This window comes from Triticum dicoccoides, chromosome 5B, assembly GCF_002162155.2.
Source record: "Triticum dicoccoides isolate Atlit2015 ecotype Zavitan chromosome 5B, WEW_v2.0, whole genome shotgun sequence".
In the NCBI taxonomy this organism is placed as follows: Eukaryota; Viridiplantae; Streptophyta; class Magnoliopsida; order Poales; family Poaceae; genus Triticum; species Triticum dicoccoides.
The window spans coordinates 706,040,878-706,046,444 of record NC_041389.1 but is presented as its reverse complement, the minus strand read 5'-3'; the positions used below and the strand labels follow the sequence as shown (position 1 = coordinate 706,046,444).

Genomic DNA, 5,567 nt, shown 5'->3' with positions numbered 1-5,567 from the left:
ATGGCAGTGGCAGGTCTTTTTGAACACAGGGGAAGGGATCAAGGTGGAGAGCAGGGTGGTTGGTGGGGGATACCTCCTTGGCGGTCCGTGCAGAAGTACATCGTGTAGGATAGAGGGCGCCATGGCGAAGGTGAGGTTGGCCTCATCCGATTTCAAAAGAGAGGGATCCAGTGAGAAATGTCATACGGAGGGAAGCCGAACGGGAATGGGAGGTTTCGAGAGAGAAAGGGAAGGGTGTGTTGTGGAGTGGGGTTTTTGTGTTGGGACCGCGTGTTGGAGATAACATGATGGATATTCCAAACAACCACATTTCTCCCCACATATGGACTGGGTTAAGGGGAGCCCGAACTGTCCAAGCGGTTGGAATTTGGGGGAGCCTGTTGGGCGCCCGTTTGATATTCGAACACGCCTGAACTTATGAGGGAGAACTGAGTTTCGACCATGAAGGCGATCTTAACCGTTTGTTTGATTTATTTATATGTATTGTAGCCCGTAGCACGTTCTACTAGTCTTACTAGTTTGTATTTTAATCTAGCGACTAATTTCATGCACCCGAACTCCAAATCGGAATGGTCCAAAGCTGATACACCCGAACTCCGATTTGGACGATAATCAACCACTTGCGATTGTTTTATTGCCAACTTAGAACGAAAGGCATGCATGCACTTTTGCAACGAAGTGCAAATATACGAGGACACCGACCTTTTATTTTTCCGTTAAAAATCTAGTTTTCCATACAAATCTGCTGAATGGTCGAGTATCCGACGATAATATATAGTAGAACACAAGATCGTGTCTGACCATCCACATACAATGGACCAAAGAAGACAAAAAAAGAAAAGGATATCAATATTTGTTTATTGATGCAGCTTATTAGATTAGGTGCGTACTCGTTCAAGGACTCAAGGCTCTGTGTGTCGGTTTAGCGTCAAGTGGTGAATGGCAGTTGAAGCACACGCATTTGCCACCGCTGCACAACCCGAAATGGTAGCCCTCATTGCCACATTGCAGGATACATGCGTCCACGGAGATGCAAACCGGGTCTTGAGGACTGTGCGTCGGGCATTTCACAGGCCTTACTGCGACCACACCTGGACGACATATTGATTCATGTACACAAAAGCGAGCGTGGTTACTCATAAAAGAAAATATGTTTCTTAAGGGAAAATTTCTGTTATATAAGATATAATATATAATGGAACTACAAATTAAAGATATTTTGCCCTGAAGCCTGTATCTCTACTCCTAATGAAGCAGTTGGTAGTCTCCGCCGGTCAATTTTCGTCCCACCAGAAACTGTTTATTTTCGTCCTCAATCCCACCTCCCAGCAAATTCCGCACTGAACCGACAAGCGTAAAAAAAACTGAGATTGCAATCGGACGAGGGTGCAAACCTCCGGTCAATTGAAAGAAAAACGGATGTAAAAAAACTCTACGAAAATTAACCTACGAAAATTAACCAATGAGAAAAAAAGATGCTAGGGCAGGTATGAGCGGTTCCTCCTGCCCTCGAATCCCCTCGATCCGTTTCCTCATTCCATCAAGGACGCCCTAGCTGCGGAGCCCTTCCTCGCCTCCGAGATCCGCCGCCACCATCCTATCTGATTCTGGCCGACGCCACCGGCGACGCCATCCGGCTCTCGCGTCAGCTGCCACTAACGCGGCTCCACCCCTGTCTCCCCCATCGATCCCCAGCACATCCTCGCCGTTCCCCCCAGCGCGCGCCCCTGTGGGCTGCGGCTAACCCTAGCCGCCAACTCGTGTTGCGGGCACTGAGGATGGGAGCGGGCGGCCGCATCGCTGAGGGGTTGGAGCGGCTGGGGCGTCACTGCCGCCGAACTCCGGGAATCCCGCCACCGCCGAACTCCGGGAATCGCCGCCGCAAAGTCTCCAGGGCAGGGCGGTTTCAAACCCTGCTGACGAACTCAAAGATACGCATAATCATTGCCGCCGCCCCCCTCCTCTGACTGCCCCGCGGTCTTCTATCTCTCCCAACTCCGCTGTCGCGCCCCGTCTTCCGTCTCTGCATGAATCGCGGCTGTGGCAGCCACTCCCCATGGCGGCCATCCTGGCACACTGTGTCCGGGATGATGGAGGTGATGTCGGCCAGGTCCCTGTTTCCGTCGGCATCTTCTGCGATGGGACCCGTGGGGGCAGGTCGCGCGCTGCTCATCTGCGTCGATGGCGTCGGCGTGGTCCTTCCCCTGCCAAGCGTGGCTGCTCCTTGGCTGGATCACAATGATGATACAGTCGCCTCGGCGGGGGCTAGGGATCTCGCTGGCTGGCGTTTATTTGATGTTTGGTTGTTCCAATCGTGATGGAACGGACGTATAATGTACTGTACAAGAATTTGGACGAGGCTCATTTGCGTGGATGGTGTGGCTTGGCTGCCGGGCACACAATCCATTGATTCACACATAAGGTTTGCCTTTTTTCTTCTCTTTGCATTCTTTTCTATTAAGTTTGCAGATTGTTTGTGTTGGCCAACGAAAAAAGATTTAGGATCCTAGATTTATACAGTTTAAGAACTTACAAAGTTTAGCAAGTATATCTGGTTCTGAACTTTGGAAGAGTGCTTATAACAGTAATTTCTTCAGTCTTTTGTAATTCCGATTTAATATCAATTCTGTTGTAGTAGCATCCTTGTAGTTCACCATTGGAATGTGCACATGTAGTCTTTATTAGTAATACAGTTTCTTGATTCTTGAATTCTGAGCTGAATGTGCACATTTAGTCTTTATTAGTAATACAGTTTCTTGATTCTTGAATTCTGAGCTGAATGTGCACATTTAGCAACCACTGCGTACGTACGTGCTCTAATGGAAAGAACGTAGCCGACACAGACCGTAGCCATCTACACCAAGGCTCCTCCGCCCTACCGAGTCTTGCAAGCAATCGTCGTAAGAAATATTCCATTTGATGCCGGCATGCGTTGTTGTTCCACTGTCGCAACCATCCATCTACACACCAAATGTATGTGAACAAGATTCATTTGGGTTCCTCTATTTTCCCATAGTTTTCCTCTTCTTTTCATGCAAGATCAGTCTCTGATCCACCTCACTCGCATGGATGCAGGTCAAAACCGAGTCGCCGTGTTCACAATGCTGGGCATTATTTATATCAAGGGACGAGGAGGAAGATTTGGATGACCGTAACCACAATGGCAAGGGCAGCAACATGGTCGTCACCTGCAATGCCGATGGATGCTGAGATTATGTTGTTTGGTTTATTTGTTGAAAGTTACAGCCCATGTTTCATGATTTATTTGCCGCCGGTTAATCATGATATTTTGAAGTGCTCTGACAATTGCTTGCTGTCTGCATCTCTTACTTTTCAACTTGCTGCATATACAGATATACATCATTAGAATCTGTTTGTACTTATTCAACATGCTTCAGTTATGCTTCTTTGAAAATCCAGTTGTAGATGCAGTGAAGCCCCATTTAGATCTTGGCTATAGTATTATTCTTGTCTTATGACTCATGACGGATTGATATGTGATACCATGACATAGCATTGTGGTACCGTGGTAGTCACATTTGGTGGTAGTTCTGATTATTTGCTAGATTACGAGATAAGACCAAGTGCTTCTGCAACTCGGTTGCGGTTTTGATAGGAACATGAAGACTTTGCCATGCCATGGAGCATGTTTGATTTAAAGGAGTAAGTCAACATACAACTTGTTTCTTATGTTTTATCTAGAGAAAATGATTGTTCCTTGTGAGTCATTTTCTTCTAACAAATGCAGCATAGTTGCTCCAATATATTGAGCAGGGAAGAAGTTTGTTACAAGTGTTTTATAGAGTTGACGCAAGAGACATCCGACGGGATACATTGGTAGGCACTTCGTGAAAGGCAGACTCCATTTAATCCTTTCCAGTTGTTTACTGAACACCAAGCCCTATTTGATATGCTTGATGATTGTTATATAGGTGCAGGAATCGACGAAGAAGCTTCCGTTCAGCATGGTATCTCAATGGAAGAATATCCGAAGCAAACCTCCGCTACTTCTCTGTTCCCTTTCATTTGTCGTGGGAAGACCTTAGGAAGGTAGGAAGACCTTAGGAAGAGTGGGTGGGAGGAAGGGAGGCATGTGCTATAGATGTAGGCGAACAATGGTCCTTGGAAATTATTAGTACTTTACAAAATGTCTGTCCCCTGTGACGCCTACAATGAGCGAGAGAGGGTGGAAGGAAGGGAGACCGGAGGAAGGAAGATGGGGATATATGTAGAGAGAGGGAGATAGGAGGAAGGGAGATGGGCATATATGTAGAGAGAGGACGATCAGAGAGGGAGGGAAGATTTACAGGACGATTGAAGTTGAGCCACTCAAATATGTATGTCTCTGTGGCATCGCCTGGGCAATTAACTATAGAAAAATTCAAGGCTATTTTTTAAAGTGACATTTATTCACGCCGATAATTTCCAGGTACATCATGTTGAACAATTTTACTTATGTTTTGAGTGGTCAATATTCTTTACCGCTGGCCACATATCTCACTTGTGTTGGTCCCCTAGAATATGCTAATGTTTAGTTTCCAATTTTTCAACTATCAAATATCAGTGGACTTTACATGGTTTCCTACAAAATAAAAAATAAAATCGACTCATATAAGCCAAAGTTGAATCTCAAGCCTTAATTTACACCAAAAAATAATATAGGTTTGATATATGTGTAGAATAGGATATTTTTCCTTGAGAATCTACTAGATGAGGTGGTCATTATCGACATCCTTGTGAAAGTTCGCATGATCTTAGCACAAACCAACTCACAATGCTATCTCGAGCAATGCTTTATTCACCTGCGTATCTTTTTTTAGGAAAACACTAGGTTAAAAGCCTACTGCAAAAAATTAGATGCTAAGTTATCATAATTGCCATTTATAATCACGAACGATCTTACCAAATGACTGTTCTCATGGCTTTCAAAGAAGAGATATACTAGAGGTTGAGCGCAGTTGGAGGGGCCTTAGTCCTTCCGAGCCAAGAAAAATAGATGGGGCCTGTCCAGGCTATGAATAGTAGATGGGAAAATATTAAAATATTTTATGTTGCCATGGTTCTTAATGGTTAGGTATGTGCCGCACCTGTATGTTTCAAGTGCCTAATTTCATGTGTAATGGTTTGCCAGGGAATTGCAAAATGCAATCAAGTGTCTGGTTGTAGAATCGTGGAATAAGGGAACAAAATTATGCATGTGTTCTCTTTAATTAATAGATAATAAAAATAGACATGCTTTCATGGGAGGATTGGTCTTAAGCATAAAAAGGCATCCATGTGCCACCTATCATTTATAATGCACAGTAACGAGTTGTATGTTCTTGTACCACTTTCTTTATTTTCTGCGTTAGATCTGATAGTATGTTAGTGAATTACATTTTTATCGAAATAGATTACAAGTGAAGAGGATTTCAATTATTTTTTGTATGTTATTGGCTATCTTTTGTATATGTGTGACATTTGATATGCAATCAGTAACAGCCAATCCACAATGAATAGGAAGACATAGTAATGCTAAGAATAACCCAATATCAACAAAAGAATGTTCTTAATTTTTTTAAGGCCCG

The 5,567-nt window shown here is 44.2% G+C and overlaps 1 long non-coding RNA gene across 2 annotated transcripts; it reads left to right on the top strand.

Moving 5' to 3' along the window:
• The first annotated feature begins 1,823 nt into the window (after positions 1 to 1,823).
• LOC119306768 lies at positions 1,824 to 4,596 on the top strand. 2 transcript variants are annotated; one of them, XR_005149032.1, is made up of 4 exons: positions 1,824 to 2,422; positions 3,076 to 3,663; positions 3,749 to 3,837; positions 3,933 to 4,596. It is a non-coding gene; the product is annotated as an uncharacterized LOC119306768 (long non-coding RNA). The 2 variants fall into 2 exon arrangements; XR_005149031.1 differs by having other exon boundaries at positions 1,824 to 2,973.
• Positions 4,597 to 5,567: the final 971 nt, after the last annotated feature.